This window comes from Schistocerca piceifrons, chromosome 1 (genome assembly GCF_021461385.2).
Source record: "Schistocerca piceifrons isolate TAMUIC-IGC-003096 chromosome 1, iqSchPice1.1, whole genome shotgun sequence".
In the NCBI taxonomy this organism is placed as follows: domain Eukaryota; kingdom Metazoa; phylum Arthropoda; class Insecta; order Orthoptera; family Acrididae; genus Schistocerca; species Schistocerca piceifrons.
In genome coordinates this window covers 793,714,260-793,738,419 of record NC_060138.1, presented here as the reverse complement: position 1 = coordinate 793,738,419, position 24,160 = coordinate 793,714,260, and the positions used below count along the sequence as shown (strand labels likewise).

Genomic DNA, 24,160 nt, shown 5'->3' with positions numbered 1-24,160 from the left:
TTCCGACACTGACAATGTTTAGTGTTTATGGAAAAAGTTCAAGGCAATCGTAAAATGCGTTTTAGACAGGTACGTGCCGAGAAAACTTTGAGGGACGGGAAAAACCAGACGTGGTTCAACAACAAAGTTAGGAAACTACTGCGAAAACAAAGATCTTCACTCCAAGTTTAAACGCAGCCAAAACCTCTCAGACAAACAGAAGCTAAACGATGTCAAAGTTAGCGTAGGGAGGGTTATGCGTTAAACGTTCAGTGAATTCGAAAGTAAAATTCTATGTACCGACTTGACAAAAAAACCTAGCAAGTTCTGGTCTTACGTTAAATCAGTAAGTGGCTCGAAACAGCATATCCAGACACTCTGGGATGATAATGGCATTGAAACAGAGGATGACACGCGTAAAGCTGAAATGCTAAACACCTTTTTCCAAAGCTGTTTCACAGAGGAAGATCGCACTGCAGTTCCTTCTCTAAATCCTCGCACAAACGAAAAAATGGTTGACATCGAAATAAGTGTCCATGGAATAGAAGAGGAACTGGAATCACTCAACAGAGGAAAGTCCACTGGACCTAACAGGATACCAATTCGATTCTACACAGAGTACGCGAAAGAACTTCTAACAGCAGTGTACTCCAAGTCTCTAGAGGGACGGAAGGTTCCAGATGATTGGAAAAGAGCACAGGTAGTCCCAGTCTTCAAGAAAGGTCGTCGAGCAGATGTGCGAAACTATAGACCTATATCTCTGACATCGATCTGTTGTAGAATTTTAGAACATGTTTTTTGCTCGCGTATCATGTAATTTCTGGAAACCCAGAATCTACTCTTTAGGAATCAACATGGATTCCGGAAACAGATATCGTGTGAGACCCAACTCGCTTTATTTGTTCATGAGGCCCGGAAAATATTAGATACAGGCTCCCAGGTAGATGCCATTTTCCTTGACTTCCGGAAGGCGTTCGATACAGTTCCGCACTGTCGCCTGATAAACAAAGTAAAAGCCTACGGAATATCAGACCAGCTGTGTGGCTGGATTGAAGAGTTTTTAGTAAACAGAACACAGCATGTTCTCAATGGAGAGACGTCTACAGACGTTAAAGCAACCTCTGGCGTGTCACAGGGAAGTGTTATGGGACCATTGCTTTTCACAATATATATAAATGACTTAGTAGATAGTGTTGGAAGTTCCATGCGGCTTTTCGCGGATGATGCTGTAGTATACAGAGAAGTTGCTGCATTAGAAAATTGTAGCGAAATACAGGAAGATCTGCAGCGGATAGGCACTTGGTGCAGGGAGTGGCAACTGACCCTTAACATAGACAAATGTAATGTATTGCGAATACATAGAAAGAAGGATCCTTTATTGTATGATTATATGATAGCGGAACAAACACTGGTAGCAGTTACTTCTGTAAAATATCTGAAAGTATGCGTGCGGAACGATTTGAAGTGGAATGATCATATAAAATTAATTGTTGGTAAAGAGGGTGCCAGATTGAGATTCATTGGGAGAGTCTTTAGAAAATGTAGTCCATCAACAAAGGAGGTGTTTTACAAAACACTCGTTCGACCTATACTTGAGTATTGCTCATCAGTGTGGCATCCGTACCAAGTCTGGTTGAAAGAGGAGACAGAGAAGATCCAAAGAAGAGCGGCGCGTTTCGTCACAGGGTTATTTGGTAAGCGTGATAGTGTTACGGAGATGTTTAGCAAACTCAAGTGGCTGACTCTGCAAGAGAGGCGCTCTGCATCGAGGTGTAGCTTGCTGTCCAGGTTTCGAGAAGGTGCGTTTCTGGATGAGGTATCGAATAGAGCGCGCACGGAGGCTTTCCGGCAGCCTTTCTTCCCGCGAACCATACGCGACTGGAACAGGAAAGGGAGGTAATGACAGTGGCACGTGAAGTGCCCTCAGCAACACACCGTTGGGTGGCTTGCGGAGTATAAATGTAGATGTAGATTTATATGATGCGCTCCATGTTGTGAAAATGATCGTTTTTCATGTTTCTACGCTACTTATCCATCTCTGTAGTATAAATAGATGGACATATCCAATTAAAGCGGATTTGGTTTTTCATTTTTGCCTTAAAAATTAAATTACGTTTTCTTAATTTAAGCAACATTTATGAACAGTCTTTCATAAAACACAGATAATTAAGAATCTGTACTTGAAATGGAAACAGGAATTCGTCCAATATGTAATTATAAATAAGAAGTGGTTCACTGTTTATAAAAATTATGAGTTTTATAATTACGAGATTTAGGTATTTCAAATTGAAGGAGAAAAAAATGATACTGTTGAGATTTGAACCAACGAACCATAAACAAAATTTGGTCCGTATTCCATCACGCTACCAACTGCGCTACACGTACGACATTGGTTTATATATTAACTGCATTACACACACACACACACACACACACACAAAAACACACACGCGCGCGCGCGCTGGAAAAACTTCAAATTATGAAAAACATTAAGAAAAGCAGATTTCTCGGCACTTTTTAAGTGTATTCCACACGCGTGTTTCACAATGGGACAGAAAGCAGTCTCAACCATTTTCATACTGCGCTTCATCAGCGCGAGTATCAGAGCACAACGCTGCAGAGGCTGTGACAGTATACGATTTTTGAAATAAAAACTACGTAGCTAAAGCGTGATTAAAAAAACTTTGATGGCTGTTAATACATTTGAATGTCTTAAAATTTCATTTAACGTAAACGCGATCGCTTATCAGCTGTAGTTTTTGTGAGTCTTACGGCAACTTAATGACACTGTGCGGGAGGGAGGGATTGATGTCGATGCGTATTGAAATATCCTTTATCAAAAGCGTTTCTAGTGAGCAATGCGTTCCCTGGCACGGGCTTTACGGTGTTCCTTAATGAACAAGATAGCAAATGAACTCTAAATAATGGCCTACCTTAGTGATTAGTTGTTGCCCACATTCTGCTTAATCTGTATATCCACGACATCCCAGACACGGGCGCCATGAAAATCCAACATGCAGGCGACCTACCGACAAAATGAGTGATTACTTCCATAAATGCAGACTTCAACTTAACTCAAACAAAACTGAGGTTTCAGAATTCCACCTAAAAAAAAATTTAAAAAAAACACAAAGGAAGCTGCATGTAACTTTCGATGGAATTGATGTACTCGATCACTACAATCCAACAGATCTAAGAATCACTCTGGCTCGGTCCCTGACATTCAGACAGTGCACCAAGCTATGTAAGAAACTTGGTTCACGGGTTAATTTTCATCCCAAGATTTTCGGAAACAGTTGGGCTGCGGTCACCTGCACTTCCTGGTGAATATTGCGACTATAGAAAACAACGCCCACACAACAAAAACTGAAGTGCAGCTTAATGAAGTCATAAGGGTCATCACTGGCACTGCATAACTACTCCCATGCAGTGGCTGGTTGGTTGGATTAGAAGTGGGGAGGAAAGGGACCAAACCACTAGGTTATCAGTCCCTTGTTCTGAATAAAACAATGGCACACGTGGGAGAATAAAACGAACAAGACTGACAACTCAAAACGGAATGAAAGGAAAATCACAAGAACGATGAAGGGCAACAAACATGTACATGGACAAAAGGGGCAAGAAAACCACAGAAACGCAAGAAACGGGATGAAGAGATTAAAACAACAAAGCAGATTACCATGGCTGACTGGCCATGAGAACAAAAAAGGAGAAGCCAGCCACTTTACAACACATTAAAACCCCCACCCTAGAAGCACTATGGTGGAGGACACAGAGGGACAAAGGACATGCGCTAAAACTTATATCAAATGATAAAACCCAGCCTCACGAATAAAACGTAAAACTAAATCAGCCGATGAGGCGTTGTCAGATAAAATTAGCGGCAACGAGTTCGGTAACCCAAGATTTCATGGCTGGGCAGTCAAAAGTGGGACAGTGCACCAGAATATGGACCACTGTCAACCGGACGCCGCACCGACACTCTGGCGGGTCTTCACGGCGCAGGAGGTAACCATGGGACGTCCAAGCGTGGCCAATGTGGAGCCAGCAGAGGACAACTGATTCCCTGCGACAGGCCCGAAGACTTCCACACATTAGTAGTCTCCTTAATGACATGCAGTTTGTAGTGTGTGCTGTTATGCCATTCCGTCTCCCAAGGCCGAAAAACCCTGCGGCGTAAGTCACATCGCAGGTCAGGTTCAGAGATGCCAATCTCCAGAAGCGGTTTCCGCTGGGCCTGGGATGCGGACGTGTCCTGGGGTCCACACAAACACCACTGAAAGATGGGACCAGTCCAGAGCATAGATGGACTCCTCGATGGACGCCACCAAAGGATGACGAGGGTAGCACTGGTCGATAGCTTGTAGGCTGCTCAAGGAGTCAGTACACAGAAGAAACGATTCCCCGGGGCATGAAGGAATATACTGAAGTGCACAAGAGATGGCCACCAGCTCTGCAGTGAATACACTGCAGCCATCAAACAAGGAATGCTGTTCAAAATGGCCTCTGTGGACGTAGGTGAAGCCAACATGACCATCAGCCATCGATCCGTCAGTGTAAACCACTTCAGAGCCCCGGAAGTGACAGTGGAGAGACGCGTTAATGGAATCGTTAGGGTCATGTGAAAGCCAGACGAATCTGCGGCGTAGGCGTACACCATGGAAGTGTATGCGGACGAACCTGGATGAGAGGGGGTAAAGGGTATGACTCCAGTTCAGATAGAAGGGATCGCACACGAACCGCAATCGTTAGCCCTGACCCGGCCCGCCGATGCGGAAGATGTACTGCCGCGGGTGGGAAAAGGAGGCGGTAATTCGGATGCTCAGGAGAATTACGAATGTGTGCAACGTAACTGACGAGCAGTTGTACACGTCGGATCTGCAATGGAGGGACTCCAGCCTCCACCAGGACACTGGTCACCGGTCTCGTTTTAAAAGCTCCCGTCGCTTGGCGAACGCCACAATCGCACACTGCGTCGAGTACAAGCAATGCTAAGGGCGCCGCCGAACCATTAATCAGACTCCCACAATAGAGGCGGGACTGAAAAAGAGCTTTGTCGAGCTGCAGCTGAGTAGAGAGATCTGCACCCCAGTTGGTGTTGCTCAGGCAGCAGAGGACTCTGAGGTGCTGCCAGCACTTCTGCTTCAGCTGAAAAAGTTGAGGTAGCCAAGTCAATCTGGCGTCGAAAACCAGTCTTAAGAATCGATATGTCTCGACTACAGTGAGTGGATCGTCAAGAAGGAAAAGTTCTGGTTCCGGATGAACGGTACGACGCCGACAGAACTGCACGATACACGGCTTAGGAGCCGAAAACTGGAAGCCGTGGGCGAGAGCCCATGACTGCGCCTTGTGAATGGCTCCCTGTAGGCGCCGCTTAGCAACACCAGTACCGGTGGAGCAGTATGACATGCAAAAGTCGTCTGCATACAGAGAGGGTGAGACCGATGGCCCTACAGCTGCTGCTAGACCGTTAATGGCCACTAAACATAGTGATACACTCAGTATAGAGCCCTGCTGGACCCCATTCTCCTGGATATGGGGGAAACTATGGGAGGCACCAACTTGGACACGGGAAGTACGGAGCGACAGGAAATTCTGGATAAAAATCGGGAGCGGGCCTCAGAGACCCTACCCGTATAATGTGCCAAGGATATGATGTGGCCAGGTGGTGTCATATGCTTTGCGTGGATCAGAAAAGATGGCAACAAGGTGTTGGCGTCTGGAAAAGGCTGTCTGGGTGGCAGACTCGAGGGACACAAGTTCATCAGTGGTAGAGCGCCCCTGGCGGAAGCTGCTCTGACATTGAGCCAATGGGCCACGTGACTCCAGGACCCGACCCAACCGCCGACACACCATACATTCCAGCAGCTTACAAACAACATTGGTGAGGCTGATGGGCCGATATCTATCAACATCAAGCGGGTTTTTCCCGGGTTTGAGCACCGGAACGATGGTGCCATTGCGATGGAAAGACGCCATCACACCACATGCGGTTGACGATGACGAGGAGATGGCGCTTGTAGTACAGACGAGAGATGTTTAATCATCTGACTGTGGACCCGATCCGGCGCAGGAGCTGTGTCGGGGCAATGTACAAGTGTGCTGAGGAGCTTCCACTCCGTAAATAGGGCATTAGAGCGATCACTGTGGAATGTAGTGAACGGGAGGACTTTCCATCCGCCATTTGAGGGTGCGAAAGGCTGGGGGGGGGGGGGGGGGTATTCCTCTGACGCAGAGGTTCCAGCATATTGCTCAGCAAATTGCTCGGCAATCGCGTTTGCGTCGGTACATAGCCGGCTATTGATCGTAACGCGAGGGACACCTGTTGGGGTCTGGTACCCAAAAAGACGTCTGACCTTCGTTCGGACTTGGGAAAGTGGCATATGGCACCCAAAGGTCGACACGTACCTCTCCCAACACTGATGTTTGCGTCGTTTTAGAAGCTAGGGTACACGGGCACGGAGACGATTAAAGGCTATCCGATGTTCTAGGGGAGGGTGTCGCTTTTGTCGCTGTTGAGCTCGCCTACGCTCTGTAATGGCCTCAGCGACTTCCGGCAACCATCAAGGGATTGTCTTTCGCCGGATGCGCCCTGAAGAGCGAGGGATGGCGTTTTCTGCTGCAGAAACGATTGTGGTAGTCACCTGCTCAACCACCACGTCAATGCTACCACATGAGGGAGAGTCAACGGTGACATCAAAGGTGAATGTTTACAAGTCCGCCTTGTTTATGCCCATCTGGGCAGGCGTCCGTGGGCCTGACGCCGGGGCAGTAACAGGAAGATGGGGAAGTGGTAACTACCACAAAGGGCGTCATGTGTTCTCCAGGGGATAAATGAGAGAAGTCCTGGGCTGCAAACTGATAAATCAATGGCTCGGGAACTACCTCGAACCACACTGAAATGTGTGGTGGCCCCAGTATTTAAGAGGCGGAGGTCAAACGGAGACAGTAAAATTTCGACATCTTTGCTTTGGCCAGTAAGCATGGTGTCACCCCACAAGGGGTAGTGGGCGTTAAAATCTCCCAGAAGTAGGAAAGGTTTAGGGAGTTGTGGGGTACTGCACCATCTGGAGGAAGTTATATGTTGCAGACAGTTATTTCCTGCATCGTCCATGTTCTGACAGCCACAGCTTCAAGAGGGGTTTGAAGGGGCACAGTTTCACTACAGGTCGAGTTTAGGACATAAACGTAAAAACCACCTGACATCCGATTATAGTCGCTAAAGTTCCTGTAATACCCTTTATAGCCGCAGAGGGCAGGTGTCCGCATTGCCGTGAACCAGGTTTCCTGAAGGGCAATGCAGAAAGCAGGTGTAAAGCTTAATAGTTGCCGTAGCTCAGCCAGGTGGTGGAAAAAAACCGCCGCAATTCCACTGGCGGATAACGTTATCGTGAGACTGGGAAGGCATGGAACATTCAATAAGGCAGTTTACGCCTCGGAGTCACTGACCGCCACCGACTTTTTGCCTGAGCAGTCGATATTCATTGTCTCTGAGGTTCCAGCGAGATCCTGGTCCTTAGTGGAAGCCAGAATCTCCCCTCAGACGAAGAGCTTGTGGGTGCCACTGAAGGTTCCTTGTTCTTAGGGGTCTTCTTTTTCGATTTCTCGCGCTGCTCCTTGGGTTTCCCTGGCTGGAAGGAGTTCACTGAATCAGTCTCCGGGACTGAGGATGAGCGTGAAGCCCTACGACCGCTCCTTTTGGGCTCTTCAGCCACTGGCGCGTGTCATCTTTCCCACTAGCAGAAACCTGGGAAGGGAGTGACCCAAGGGACCCCTTCCTAATGAGAGGAGCCGAAGAAGCCTTACTCTTCTCTGGCTCAGAAGTGGGGACTGAAAGCAAGGGTGTTGCTAACGAGGTAGGTGGTGCGGGAGCAACAGGGAGGGAAGTGTCCCGAACCATCAAGGCGGCAGGTGTAGCCTTCTGGCTCTGACAGAAACTGGAATTCGCGGAACTGATGGGGCTTCAACTGTTCTCATAGCAGTGGCATATGAGGTGGTCACAGCTACAGGATGTAGCCGCTCGTATTTTCTCTTAGCCTCAGTGTAGGTCAGTCGGTCCAGGGTCTTGTATTCCATAATTTTCCCCTCTTTCTGTAAAATTCTGCAGTCTGGCGAATAAGGTGAATGATGCTCCCCACAGTTGACACAGATGGGAGGCGGGGCACATTGAGTATCGGGATGCGATGGATGTCCACTATCTCGACAGGTGGGCCTGGAAGTACAACGGGAAGACAAATGGCCAAACGTCCAGCACTTAAAGCACCACATCGGGGGAGGGATATACAACTTGACATCACAGTGATAGACTATCAATTTGACCTTCTCGGGCATGTATCACCCTCGAAGGCCAAGATGAAGGCATCGGTGGCAACCTCGTTATCCTTCGGACCCTGGTGGATGTGGCGCAAGAAATGAACACCTCGCCACTCTACATTGGCGCGCAGCTCGCAGACTGCAAAAGAAGGTCCCTGTGGAATATAATATCCTGGAACATATTTAAGCTCTTATGAGGGTGATGGTAACACAAACATTCCCCAACTTGCCACAAGCGAGTAATCCCCGTGACTGGGCAGAGGACCCTGTTTTTGTCAAGACTGACCACGAGCGCAATTTTGGACAAGCCCTCCACCTCCCCAAACTTGTCCTCCAAATGCTCCACAAAAATTGAGGCTTCTTGGACATAAAAGATACCCCATAAACTCTTTTACATAAGTGGTACCAGGGCGAATAAGCTTCACTGCCATCCTTAGCTTGGAGTTCCTCCCATTGTGTGGCTAGGAAGGGGAACGACTTGGGGGCATTTTTCTTAGCATTAAAGTTAGATTTTGCCCATTTAGAGACTGCTGGCGGTGGACCACCAGCAAGAGATGACGTACTATGCTTCATGGCGTGTTCCGCCCTGATGCCACCCACTCCGACCAGTGGCCCTCCCCACGGGCGCCACTCAGCCGCAGCAAAGGCCACCTGGCATGATGGCCATTACCGGGAGCCCCGATGCCCCAGGGTGACTGGCATCTACTCCTTGACATACATGGGGGATTAACAGCGCAGGCATCAGCAGAGCGATCCCTCTGTTGTCAGGGGGCTACAACCAACAGCGTACACGGCGGCCCCACCACAAGGGCCTAGCTATCCTGCTGGATATGAGGTGCAAAGAAGTCCATGGTCATCATTGGCGCAAAACCGACACTGCATAGTGCATGGAGGAAAACGCAAAGGAAGGTGTCGTCGCCCAAGAGATGGAGAATGGACGGGACTGCAATGTGACGACGAGAAAGTGGGATAAAGATCTCAATGCACGATGGACACAATGCACCATGTAAGGCCCCATTCCCCAATTGGCTCGCTCTTCGGGAAAATTTTGAGAAATGGAGGTCAAACCCTACAAGGGACCATCACATGAAGGCCGAAACGTGAGAGACTCCTTTTAGTCGCCTCTTACGGCAGGCAGGAATACCTCGGATCTATTCTAACCCCTGGATCCACAGGGTGGAGTCCCATGCAGTGGTTATATATCCTAGCTAATACTGTTTCCAAGATCTAAGGAGGAAAGCAGCTACAGTAAACTTGCTCGCGAAGAAGATCTCCCCTGAACGATGTCTTACAAGATCCATCAACAAGTCGTCTGGAACCGCGCAAGCCACTGTGGATTTATTCAAGAAGTTACCAGTTCTTTCGACCTAATTTCAAGTGGCGACAAAGCTGGAAGAATGATGTATACAACATGCCACGAAAAGTAAAAATTTGTACAAAATGGCATTTCTACTATATATTATGCACTGTAAGAACTAACAAACCTCAGTGGAGTACTACGTATGTGACATGTTCATTTGTACAAGCTACTTTTTATCCACATATGGTTTCACTTTTGACAAACCTATGCATAATGTGCTGTATATTCTCCACCATAATGATGACATTGCATGAGTAGTAAACTGGTAAAGGAACAATCTTTATACATAAATATTTTTTTGAAGATCAGAAGGCGACAGGTTCAAGTGGCCAAACTAGCAATCAATAATAAATATTAATTAACGAGATAATGGCTATAAAAAGTTTTTTTTTTTTCAACACGGTTGTGAGATTCCTACTGCCACGCCAAACGTGGGTGACGCTAAACAGCATTAGGGCGGGCCGAGGCCAATAAAATTAAGAGTTCTGCACTCCAAAAGTTAGTGTAATACTGCAAACCGCTATAATCACACAAGTAGGTTCTTCATATGAATAATCTGAATTTTCCCCAATTTTTTGAGTGGAGCTTAAGCCATGTTGAAAAGAAAACTACCAAAATTTCGGACCTTTTCTATATTTTTTTAGTTTAAATTAGTTCGGAGCTAAGCCAAAGTTACCAGAAATGTAGTGCATTAAACTCTGCATCGATAGAGTACCTAAACTTTGCTATTTGACTAAATTTTCCTGTACAAAAGCTACATCAGAACACGGTAATCTTTCACGTTTTTCGCACACAGTCGTTTCGTCGCTATTAAACATGCAGCATGCGAAAACTGGCCAATCTGACGAAAATTTTGCAGGGGAAGAGTTGTGGAGCCTCATTCACAATTTGTGTTTTCAGAAAGTCAAACACTGTAACAAAGAACACCAAGATGGTGACTAAAGATCGCTATTATTCAATTATATGTAAATCACATCGTTAACAATCAACATCGACTTTCTACTTCCCAATCAAAGAATTTTTCCAGTATTCACATTTTTAATTTTTGTTACGGGTACGTTATCGCTAACCTATAATTATCACGATAATAGTTTTGAAAATGTGAAATTAACAGAATGTTACATAAACGAGAAAGAAATTGTTTACTGGGTTATTTGTGAAAAGAAATACGATCGGTTTCATTACTGTTTTATTAGGGAAAATAAAATTAATTGAACTAACAATAAAGTCAGTTATATATGATTACATAAATTTGCATTAAGTTAATGCTATGAGACAGAGAATTCAGAAGCCTTTAGACCTGCAAATATCTGCTCAAGGGCTTCTGTCGAGCAGCTGCTTCTGTAGGAGGCACGAGACGGTGCCAAACTATGTCTTTTGATAAAAAATTTCAATGATTTAACAGAGAGGCTTATCTACGGGCTTTATTTCATCTTTGCAGTACATCGGTAATAGCACTGGAATTACTGAATATCTCTGCTGTTTTCTGTGGGTTGATATTCGTCTCCAATTCCTTGAGGAGCTTGTTTTCTTTTGCCAAAAACCGACGAAGTCATAATGATGTCTTTCTATACTTGAGACAACTCGAAATGTAGGGGGCTTCAGATTAAGTTATCTTGTCTGCCTTTGCCTGACTTTGATACAAAAATGTGGAACAACTGGGCTGAAGCGGTCAGAATCACAAGTAGGTCGGTGTCTTGTCCAAGCACAACGCAGAGTGCTGAGCAACAACAGTAGTAGCTACCATAGCAGCAGCATCATCAGCGTCCTCGGCAGCTTGGCTAAAACTGAAGTACTCAGCCTCAAGTTGTCCAATCAATAAAGAAATGAGGCGCTGTTTATTTTCTTCGTTCGACAGAAACAAACCTTTGCAATGGTTACTAATGTTGTTTTATTACGCTTTACAGTTGGTGCAGTTCTTTTGTTGACTCTACACAAACGCTCAGCTGATTCGTTCCCCTGTCACTTGCTACATCAGGGTTTTCATGAAGAATAATTGTTAGCTTTTTGCCATGCCAACACTTGACGTAATCTACATACTTTGTAACTGTGGAAGAAAATTGTTCTTTTGCCTCCTACAATATTCTATGCAACAGAAATCCTCCAGCTATAACCACTTCTGCATTTTCGAAGTCAACTGGGTCATTAAAGCCATCAAACACAGTTTTTTGTGTTTACAGCGTACCTGTGCCATCAAATATAACTGTGTTTCAGTTCCGTTAGGACTGAGAGTGTGAAATTCCTAACAGCAACGCTACGCGGGGTTACGATCCTTGAAAATTTAACAACAGCTGTACAAAAGGTCAAATCGCTACCACCGCTGCAGCAGGCAGCCTGACCGCGAATGTGACAGTACATGTCTGACATTCGTCGAAAATGGTGTTTGAACAAAGAAATCAAGTTTTGTATTATGTTAGGCACACAACCCACTGAATTCGTCGAATTCGAACAGTGTGTCGAGAGGCAGGTTTCTGGTTGCCCCTCAAAGACGATGCCCGAGCCCACAAAGTGAAGATCGTGCGCGAGTGTGGACCAACAAACAGATCACACTCCTGGATCAAACACTTTATTTGGCCGCAGCCGACTTCTGGTTGCTCTCGAAATTTGTCAATGAAAGGACACCGTTACGATACAAATAAGGACATCCAAGAAAATTGAACTGTAGCACTAAATGCAATTCCAGAAAAGGGTTATAGTTACTGTTTCAAAACACTTTTAAAGCGATTTCAGCTATGTAAGTTGATTCAAGAGGAAGCTATTTTGATTAAATACAGGGATTTTGTGAACATAATCTACGACTTATTTTTCATAGCTACAGTCCTAACGGAACTGGAACACACTTTGTAGATAGAGGAGTTGGGGGTCAGATAGTACACAAAATAGTGCTACAGCTCTTCACAAGAATTTGTGTGGTACGTAATGCAGTGAAAAATCGTTTCCGCGTTTATAGGAATGACCTTGCCGTGCATTGTGATTTTAGATGTCGTACAATTTAGAGTAGGGCTATTTCCTCTTTGAAATTTCATACTCTCAAAGTTCCTACCAATGATCTTCGAAATGCTTAAATTGACATGTTCATCAGTTTTGTGGCAATGATCTTTTAATTATTTACTACTCCATTGCTAATGGACACTACATGAGATAAAGGATCAAGTGGCAAAAATCAGACATACACCTTTTTGGAATCTGCTTCATTTCTTTGAATTCTTGCATATCTAGCATCCATACATCGACCAGTAGTTGCAAATGAAACATCACAAAAATGCTCAAATTGGTGAATGATTTTTTTTATCATGGTTTTAGGGCGCAAAAGAGCTATGGTCGTAAGTGCCCATTCTGTGGCTTAGCGAAGGTTAATAACAGGAATTTAAATCCGCAGCAATGGGAGCGAAACTCGAGGAAGGAAACTAAAGACGGAAGAAAATCGTAGAAAAGTGACAGTGAAGGAGGGTTGATTTCCCCGAAAAGAGCTTCAAATGACCGATGTCATCTCACTAACACCTATAAACTCAAGGACGCGATAGGCTGAGCGCGCGAAATCTGCTAAAAGGGAAGATATATCAGGCGACAGCTGGAAAAGGGCGCTTAGCGAATTAAAATAGGGGCACTGAAATAAAAGGTGTCTCACCGTCCACGATTGAGAGCAGTGGGTGCAAAGAGGGGTAGGATCGCCATTTAAAAGATGTCGATGGCTAAAAAGACACCACCCAATCCGGAGTTTAGTTAAAATTACCTGTTCCCGACGACGAGGCCGGGAGGAAGAGATCCAAGCACAAGGGAAGAGGTTTTATGCCCTGTAACTTATTACCCTGAAGTGCAGACCAATGTTGTCATAGGGAACCATGCGAACAGCGGGGCGAGGAAGAGAGGCAGCAGCCTTTGTCGCTACATCGCCTGCCTAGTTTCCGCGTATACCACCATACCCTGGGATCCAGAGGAATTGGATGGGGTAAAGACCCTGGAGGTTGAGAAGAGAGCTGAGCGATTCGAAGCATATAATATACCGTATCAGCTAATGGTGACGGATGTACTGGACAGCCTGGAGAACAGCGTAAACCTCCGCAGTAAAAACCGAACACTGGTCAGGAAGCCGAAATCTAAAAATGGTTCAAATGGCTCTGAGCACTATTGGACTCAACTTCTGAGGTCATTAGTCCCCTAGAACTTAGAACTAGTTAAACCTAAGGACATCACAAACATCCATGCCCGAGGCAGGATTCGAACCTGCGACCGTAGCGGTCTTGCGGTTCCAGACTGCAGCGCCTTTAACCGCACGGCCACTTCGGCCGGCTAAGCCGAAATCTAACAGGGGTGTCATCAATAATATAGGCAATACCAAAGGTGGTCTTGGAGCCGTCAGTGTAAATAAATGTAGCATCCTCCATATGTGCGCATAGAGCAGCAAATACCTGACGATAGACTATAGGAGGGGGAGGGGGGGTACAATCCTTGAGAAGCTGACAAAGGTCACGGAGAAGGCAGGTCGGGTGGCGAAGCGAAGGGGGCGTCGTACGCCCATTTGTGAAGAAAGTTTTAGGAAATAGGAAGAAAAGTGAATGTAGCAGTTGATGGAAGCGGACTCCCGGTGGTAGTAACGAGGAAGGGCTGTCTGCATACCGTTAATCCAAGGAGGCGTTGAAAAAAAGGGCATGGGTCGGATGACAAAGCATGGAAGACAGATGACTAGCGTAACGACTCAGAACAGCTCGCCGATTGGACTGCGTAAAGGCTCTCTACGGACTAGTGTAAAAAGCTCCAGACGCTAAACGCAAACCACGGTGGTGAACAGAATCTAGACGCCAAAGAATAGACGGCCGTGCAGGAGTAAGCTATGCTTCCGTAGTCCAATTTCGTGTGCACTAAGGCGCGATGTAGGCGGAGGAGGACCACTCGGTCCACTTCCAAGGAGGTATCACTCCGAACACAAAGGATGCTGAGGGATTCCAGACAGCGAGCAGAAAAATATGAAACATGGGAAGACCAGCACAGTTTTCTGTCAAATATAGGTCCCAAGAATTTGGCGACGTCCGCAAACGGAAGGTCAACAGGGCCTAGATGTAGGGAAGGCGGATAAAACTCCGTATGACGCCAAAAATTTACGCAGACGGTCTTACTAGGAGAAAATCGGAAGCCTGTTTCGATGCTCAATGAGTGGAGGCGACCGTGACATCGTCCAAGAAGGCTAGTCCGTTGAGAGCTGTAGTAGATTACAAAATCGTCGACTAAGAGAGAGTCCCAGACATAGGGAAGGAGACAATCCACAATTGGATTTATAGTGATGGCAAACAGTACAACACTTTCCACTGGGCCCTGAGGCACCCTGTTTTCTTGGGAGAAAATACGGGATAGAGTAATGTTCACCTGCACCTTAAATGTGCGATGTCAGATTCACGGATGAAAAGGGGTAGCCGACCTCGAAAGCCCTGCGGAACAAGGTTTTCGGAAACAGCATTGAGCAGTTGTTAAAAAGTTTCGGAACTCCAGCCACCAGCCTATACGGCTATACGCTCCAAAACCTTACAAAAACTACTCGTGAGAGAGATTAGGCGATGGCTGGTGGGGAGATGTTTGTCCTTTCCAGGTTTCGGAACAGGAGTGGCGATAGCTTCTCGCCATCTTCTGGGAAAGGTACTGTCGACCCAAAATCGATAATAAAAGGCGAAGGAGGTAACACAGACTAGGGTACGATAGATGCAGCAACAATTGGACATGGATACCATCCGGTCCCAGAGCAGAAGAGCGAGAGGTGGAGAGTGCATGTCTGAGTGCATAGAAAAAACGGCATTATAGCTTTCGCAGTTTTGAGAGGAAAAAGCAAGAGGTCGCTCTCCCGCTACCCGTTTCTTTGAGAGAAAGGCTGGTGGGTAATTAGAAGAGCTAGAAATTTCTGCGCAGTGTCGACCCAATGAATTAGACAGTGCGACTGGGTCCACTAAAGTATCCTGCGGAACATTAGCCAGAGCTCAGGGAAAAACTGGACGTGCTGGATATCTGTCGAATTCGACTCCAAACATCTGATGAGGGGGTGAAGGTATTAAAGGAGATGGTCGAGAAGTCCCTGCTTGCCTTCTTGCTATCGCGTATGATGCGACGGCATTGCGCACGTAACTGCTTATAGCGGATACATTTGGCCAACGTAGGATGACGGCGGTAAACGCGAAGAGCACGTCTTCGCTCCCGTACTGCCTCACGGCACGCATCGTTCCACCAAGGAACGGGGGGAGGGGGGCGCCGGGGCAAATCGGAGGTGCGGCTGTAAGAATAACTTCTGTAACATGAGTGACCTGATCGCTGATGCTAGGAAAGTGACTGTCATCGAATGTCGGTAGTGAGGAGAAAAGTGTCCAATTGGCTTCGCAAAACTTCCAGCGCCGTGGGCGCAAAGATGGCAGTTGTGGCTGTAATCGAAGGACACACGGAAAATGGTCACTCGGGTGTGTATCAGCAAGAGCGAACCATTCAAAGCGACGAACTAGCTGAACAGTACCAACCGTAAGGTCCAAATGCGAGTAGGTTGACGTGGAGGCAGACAAAAGTGTATGTTCCCCAGTGTTGAGGCAAACAAGATCCGCTCGGTGGAAGAGGTCAATCAATGGAGACCCTCTCGGACAAGAACGCGGAGATCCCAAAAGCGGGTGGTGAGCGTTGTAGTCCCCAACCAGAAAATAGGGGGATGGGAGATGACCAAGGAGATCGGCTCTTGCCATTGGTGTGGACGATGGAATGTATATCGTACAAAGAGAGAAGGTGAATCAAGATGAGGAAAGACGTACAGCGACAGCTTGGAAGTAACTGTTTAAGTGGATTGGGTGTTAATGGCTAGTATCATGGAGAAGAATCATAAGTCCACCATGTGCCGGAGCGCCAGCAACAGAAGGGAGATCAAACCTGAGGGAAGACAGAAAATGACCTGGGAGTAGTAACGTATAAAGATCGACAGTTCACCTCGATTGGAGCGGATAATCCAATGATTATTATGGACGAAAAAAAGGAAAAATCTCACCATGGTTGCCGTCAATGCAGTGACCGCTGAGAGCCCGCGGCCAACGGCATGGAATGGCTTTCAGCCAGAGGCAGAATATCCTGATCCATAGGCTGTTCGGCGGCAGCTCCTACCGCCAGTGATCGGCTGATTGATCGGCCGCCAGCGGTGCGTCTCGGCGACAAGGACGACAGCCGAGGGCGGCTAGCGCTGGGTGGCGTTGTAGAAGAGAGAATCCGTGGCGGAGAAGGAGAGGACCTGTTTTTATTATGAGCCTTCTTAGAAGCAGGACGTTGAGATGAAGGAGGAGTTGAATGTTGTGAGTTCTGGTTACGTAAAAATCTTCACGAGTAGGCTCTTTTTTCGAAGTCTCGGCCTCCAAATCTGGGGCCCATGATTTAGCAGGAGCCGATGAAGGTTGAGCCTTAGAGTGAGCATGTGATAGTGGGGAGGTTGAACGGGCGATCTCTGGGCTGGCCAATCTGACAACCGCGACGCTAGAGGTCTGCGTGGCTACCACCTTAGTAGGTTGAGGAGAGGCGAGGGCAGTGCTGTATTTACCCGCTGGGAGCACAGTGGGCTTTCTACTGGCGAATAACTTACGAGCAGCAAAGGTAGACACCTTTCGTTCATCTTTAAACGTAGGGCAATCTCTAGAGGAAGCAGCGGGGTCGCCCATACAGTTGATGCACTGAGGGGATAGGGGAGGACAATCACCCTCATGGGCATCCCTGACACAGGTAACGCATTTGGTCGTACTGGAATACGGCTGGCTGGTATGATTAAACGTCTGACACTGGTAGCAACACGTAGGGTTGGCGATGTAAGGGCGAACTGAAATTATCTCATTTCTCGCTTTAATGTTCAATGGAAGTTGAACTCCGTCAACGTCGAGAAAAGAGTGCGGGTTGGTAAGAAAGGTAATTTTGAATGTCCTCATTTGATAATCCGTCGAGCGATCTTTCATAAACCACCCTGCTTGATGAGTTTAAAGTACAGTGTGCTTCCACCCGGACAGGGAAGGTGTGTAGCAGTGTAGTTCTAAGTAATTTTTTTTTTCCTGGAGGGCACAGTCTGTTTCTAACAAGGTGCCATTTCGTCACTGGGAACAGGACTTTGAAACTAACAGCCCATTAAGAACTATTTAAAATGATCATTCCCCAGTCTAATTCACGATCGCACATGTGAACAAAATATGTAAATCGCCTAGAAAAACTTATAACTGAAAAAATAACTGTTTAATCTATTTCAGTTCAAAGTGTAGAAGTCTGTTAATTGGTAGGAACATTTTATATGATATGAATCTCCTGTAATTAGTAAATATAACAAGTGTATTGTTAACATATAACACCTATGCGTTTATACACTCTACAATTAATTGATAGACTAGAATTCACTCATGAGTTTAATATATAAGAATCTAGCTAATCATTAAAATATGTAATTTGTTTTAGGACGAGAGTTTTAATTGTTAACTAATGAAATAATAATTTTAAGCAATGCTGAGGATTGTTCGGGATTGTTAAGAAAATATAAATACTGACTGCCATGTTGGCAGGCGGTCAGTCTGATCTTAGTTTTTGAGCAGTGAGCATGTAGCTGCTCCTTTTGTATGGTAAGTGTAGTTTGCCTTCTTAATACTCCTTTAACTTTGTTTTGAAAGTATAAGACATGTATTTAAAATAACATAATGCAAGATGATTTTTAATTTTAACTTTTCCGAAGTTAAGATTCTTTACAGTTACTGAGAACTTAGGACTTCAGTTGCGACATATCTTCATAAAGGATGAGTACACAAACACCTCAATTTATAAATGCTTAAACCAAGAATAGTTACGTTTTAATAGTTACGTTATAACTTTACAAGACCTGCAACTCTGTCGACACCTTTCTGAATAATGAAAGGGTTTACTGTTGAGAAGTCTTGAGTTTGGTCAGACTGAGAAACAACTAAGAACTTTGGCACTGATGGACGAATTTTCTGTGGCTGAGACTCATCTAGATTTCTCTTGTGGGCAGAAGTTGTAGAAGTAGAAGACACCATTGCGAAAATATCCCCCATGATTACTGGCGTCTCCGATGGCGCCCTACTTCCTAGTGGGGACCCTCCCGCCATAGGTGGCTGTCCACACCTCAGGTTACACCTCCCAAGAAACGAGCGGAGGGACCAATCGGCATGTTCGGAAGGTACTAGCTTGGGTAACCACCAATTCCTGAGCCTGGCCTTTACCAGGGGTAAGTACATGTCCTATTTGTCTAGCCGGGGCGGGCATTACGCGTTACCCCGTCACCGGCTACGTGTGGGTCGGCTTTCAGATACGCACAGGGAGGAAAGAAAGAAAAGGGAGAAACAAAGAAACAGAAAGAAGAGAAGGATTCTCAAACGCCGCAACGCAGAAGGTAAAAAGAATAATCATGGAAAGAGAAGGGCAAAGTAAGGACAGATACTTTACATTGCACAGATAAAAATAAGAGAAACCACTCAATTAGTTCATAAGCGTCCGTCTCCGGACGTAGGCACAAAACATACTCCCAAAGAGAGGGAGAAGGGGAAGGGAAGGGTTCCGTGCTCGCCATGCACGTATCCACAAGAGAGTTGTGGATCCCTGGGGGTAAAATTGGTCAATGATGTCAACTGCTGTAGGCATCGAAGAAATATGTCTGGCCAGAGTGCTATCTGCTAATCCTCTACCATGTGCTAATTCACCACTACACTTCAATGTACTTTTAAGGTTTGATCAGTTGTCATTTCTGATCAAATTCCTGCCCAAAATTTTTCTGACCTTCGATTTGTGACCATCTCTTATCTATGAGAAGCTGATAATCTTGTAGAGTAAGTTTCGTTTCCAGTTTTCATGTGTTTTATTACTTTAACACAGTTGTATATAATTGTCTGTAACTCAATTTATTGTCCGTTGAACCAAGTTTATTTCCAATAGAACAATAACAAACCTATCATTTATTTTACTTATACCTTTGTAAATAATTTTTTTGTCCTTTATACAACTTTAATCTGCCAATTTCAGTTTTCGAAACTATCACCTCGATAATATGTACAGAAACTCGAAATTTTGGTGGTTTTTAACATGGGTGAAGATCCCCTCAAAAACGGGGAAAAACTGAGATTATTCACATCAGAAGCTTTCTTGGGTGATTAAAACTGTTTCCAGAATCCCAAATATTTTTGGAAGGCAAACCCCTTTTCGAAGCTAATTTTGCTGGCCTACTTCATGAAGTGGGGTTTCTGTCCCGCTTTGACAGCGGAGAAAACAATCGATCAAATTGTTTAGGAATGACCAATTCGAGCATTTGACGGTGATCTGGGGACTCTGCGCTAAATGATATCGAGTGTTCCAGACTGGTTCAAAATTTGGGCATGCAGAGTATGGATGTACTTGCTACAGTCAGGGTCGGCATAATCCTCGGGCGGTCGCGTTGGCTGTGTCAACCAGAGTCCGTTATTTTACTCTGAATTCAAATTACTCACTGTCGCACTACCGGCGGTTCCACCTATTTTCAAGCTGAAGCTCTGTCTGTCATCTGCACTGCTGACCCTATGTAGCTTATTTTTGTCCGCGCTGTATTTGGTGTACAGAGTCAACCACACTATTGAAAATGTGAGTATAATTTTAATGTTAATTATTTATACCATCGTTTTTTTGGGGTTAAAATCTTTTATTGTAGACTACGCTTGGTTTTTATTTATACTTTTCCGGACCTTTCCAAACAGAGCAGGAAATTCCAAGTCTTCTAAATGAAGGTTCCAACGACAGCGAGTATTCTGAATTTGACTGGACTGACGAGAGGAAGAACAATGACCAGTTAGTGATCACAACAGTGATCGTAAATAGTAACAGGTACTTTTGAGGGAAATGGAAATACACATCTCAAAGAAAAGTAAATGCAGCGTTAGATAGAAAAAGAAGAAGACGACGAGGAGGAGGAAGAGGATGAAGAAGAAGGATGGTGACGACCATTTTGATTTTATTTGTGGGTTTTTTGTTGGTAAAGATTGTAAAAACGCCCTAAAATATAATAAATTCTTTACACAGGAAGTGACAGCGTTCAACAAGATTGTTAATGAGGACATGACAGGTTTATTTGTGGAACAAACCAACTCGTATATTTAAAACCCGGTAACATAAAACGAGAAAGAAAACTGGCATTCTGCGGATCGGAGCGTGGAATGTCAGATCCCTTAATCGGGCAGGTAGGTTAGAAAACTTAAAAAGGGAAATGGGTAGGTTAAAGTTAGATATGGTGGGAATTAGTGAAGTTCGGTGGCAGGAGGAACAAGACTTCTGGTCAGGTGAATACAGGGTTATAAACACAAAATCAAATAGGGGTAATGCAGGAGTAGGTTTAATAATGAATAAAAAAATAGGAGTGCGAGTAAGCTACTACAAACAGCATAGTGAACGCATTATTCTACATCTACATTTATATTCCGCAAGCCACTCAACGGTGTGTGGCGGAGGGCACTTTACGTGCCACTGTCATTACCTCCCTTTCCTGTTCCAGTCGCGTATGGTTCGCGGGAAGAACGACTGTCTGAAAGCCTCCGTGCGCGCTCTAATCTCTCTAATTTTACATTCGTGATCTCCTCGGGAGGTATAAGTAGGGGGAAGCAATATATTCGATACCTCATCCAGAAACGCACCCTCTCGAAACCTGGCGAGCAAGCTACACCGCGATGCAGAGCGCCTCTCTTGCAGAGTCTGCCACTTGAGTTTATTAAACATCTCCGTAACACTATCACGGTTACCAAATAACCCTGTGACGAAACGCGCCGCTCTTCTTTGGATCTTCTCTATCTCCTCCGTCAGACCGATCTGGTACGGATCCCACACTGATGAGCAATACTCAAGTATAGGTCGAGCGAGTGTTTCGTAAGCCACCTCCTTTGTTGATGGACTACATTTTCTAAGCACTCTCCCAATGAATCTCAACCTGGTACCCGCCTTACCAACAATCAATTTTATATGATCATTCCACTTCAAATCGTTCCGCACGCATACTCCCAGATATTTTACAGAAGTAACTGCTACCAGTGTTTGTTCCGCTATCATATAATCATACAATAGAGGATCCTTCTTTCTATGTATTCGCAATACATTACATTTGTCTATGTTAAGGGTCAGTTGCCACTCCCTGCACCAAGTGCCTATCTGCTGCAGATCTTCCTGCATTTCGCTACAATTTTCTAATGCTGCAACTTCTCTGTATACTACAGCATCATCCGCGTAAAGCCGCATGGAACTTCCGACACTATCTACTAGGTCATTTATATATATTGTGAAAAGCAATGGTCCCATAACACTCCCCTGTGGCACGCCAGAGGTTACTTTAACGTCTGTAGACGTCTCTCCATTGATAACAACATGCTGTGTTCTGTTTGCTAAAAACTCTTCAATCCAGCCACACAGCTGGTCTGATATTCCGTAGGCTCTTACTTTGTTTATCAGGCGACAGTGCGGAACTGTATCGAACGCCTTCCGGAAGTCAAGAAAAATAGCATCTACCTGGGAGCCTGTATCTAATATTTTCTGGGTCTCATGAACAAATAAAGCGAGTTGGGTCTCACACGATCGCTGTTTCCGGAATCCATGTTGATTCCTACATAGTAGATTCTGGGTTTCCAAAAACGACATGATACTCGAGCAAAAAACATGTTCTAAAATTCTACAACAGTTTGACGTCAGAGATATAGGTCTATAGTTTTGCGCATCTGCTCGACGACCCTTCTTGAAGACTGGGACTATCTGTGCTCTTTTCCAATCATTTGGAACCCTCCGTTCCTCTAGAGACTTGCGGTACACGGCTGTTAGAAGGGGGGCAAGTTCTTTCGCGTACTCTGTATAGAATCGAATTGGTATCCCGTCAGGTCCAGTGGACTTTCCTCTATTGAGTGAATCTAGTTGCTTTTCTATTCCTTGGACACTTATTTCGATGTCAGCCATTTTTTCGTTTGTGCGAGGATTTAGAGAAGGAACTGCAGTGCGGTCTTCCTCTGTGAAACAGCTTTGGAAAAAGGTGTTTAGTATTTCAGCTTTACGCGTGTCATCCTCTGTTTCAATGCCATCATCATCCCGTAGTGTCTGGATATGCTGTTTCGAGCCACTTACTGATTTAACGTAAGACCAGAACTTCCTAGGATTTTCTATCAAGTCGGTTCATAGAATTTTACTTTCGAATTCACTGAATGCTTCACGCATAGCCCTCCTTACGCTAACTTCGACATCGTTTAGCTTCTGTTTGTCTGAGAGGTTTTGGCTGCGTTTAAACTTGGAGTGGAGCTCTCTTTGCTTTCGCAGTAGTTTCCTAACTTTGTTGTTGTACCACGGTGGGTTTTTCCCGTCCCTCACAGTTTTACTCGGCACGTACCTGTCTAAAACGCATTTTACGATTGCCTTGAACTTTTTTCCATAAACACTAAACATTGTCAGTGTCGGAACAGAAATTTTCGTTTTGATCAGTTAGGTAGTCTGAAATCTGCCTTCTATTACTCTTGCTAAACAGATAAACCTTCCTCCCTTTTTTTATATTCCTATTAACTTCCATATTCAGGGATGCTGCAATGGCCTTATGATCACCGATTCCCTGTTCTGTACATACAGAGTCGAAAAGTTCGGGTCTGTTTGTTATCAGTAGGTCCAAGATGTTATCTCCACGAGTCGGTTCTCTGTTTAATTGCTCGAGGTAATTTTCGGATAGTGCACCCAGTATGTCGTCACTCGATGCTCTGTCCCTACCACCCGTCCTAAACATCTGAGTGTCCCAGTCTATATCTGGTAAATTGAAATCTCCACCTAAGACTATAACATGCTGAGAAAATTTATGTGAAATGTATTCCAAATTTTCTCTCAGTTGTTCTGCCACTAATGCTGCTGAGTCGGGAGGTCGGTAAAAAGAGCCAATTATTAACCTAGTTCGGTTGTTGAGTGTAACCTCCACCCATAATAATTCACAGGAACTATCCACTTGTACTTCACTACAGGATAAACTACTACTAACAGCGACGAACACTCCACCACCGGTTGCATGCAATCTATCCTTTCTAAACACCGTCTGTGCCTTTGTAAAAATTTCGGCAGAATTTATCTCTGGCGTAAGCCAGCTTTCTGTGCCTATAACGATTTCAGCTTCGGTGCTTTCTATCAGCGCTTGAAGTTCTGGTACTTTACCAACGCAGCTTCGACAGTTGACAATTACAATACGGATTGCTGCTTGGTCCCCGCATGTCCTGACTTTGCCTCGCACCCGTTGAGGCTGTTGCCCTTTCTGTACTTGCCCAAGGCCATCTAACCTAAAAAACCGCCCAGCCCACGCCACACAACCCCTGCTACCCGTGTAGCCGCTTGTTGCGTGTAGTGGACTCCTGACCTATCCAGCGGAACCCGAAACCCCACCACCCTATGGCGCAAGTCGAGGAATCTGCAGCCCACACCGTCGCAGAACCGTCTCAGCCTCTGATTCAGACCCTCCACTCGGCTCTGTACCAAAGGTCCGCAGTCAGTCCTGTCGAC

General features: G+C 45.4%; 1 protein-coding gene across 3 annotated transcripts in view; it reads right to left on the bottom strand.

Moving 5' to 3' along the window:
* Positions 1 to 24,160, bottom strand: part of LOC124713352 (mitochondrial protein C2orf69 homolog) — a 220,315-nt gene that overhangs the window by 177,045 nt on the left and 19,110 nt on the right. The window contains exon 2 of one of the 3 annotated variants that reach the window (XM_047242941.1): positions 2,913 to 3,004. The exons of the other annotated variants lie outside the window; for them this stretch is intronic. The gene's annotated coding sequence lies outside the window, so the exon portion shown is untranslated. The remainder of the gene's footprint in view (positions 1 to 2,912; positions 3,005 to 24,160) is intronic. 3 annotated transcript variants of the gene reach the window in all.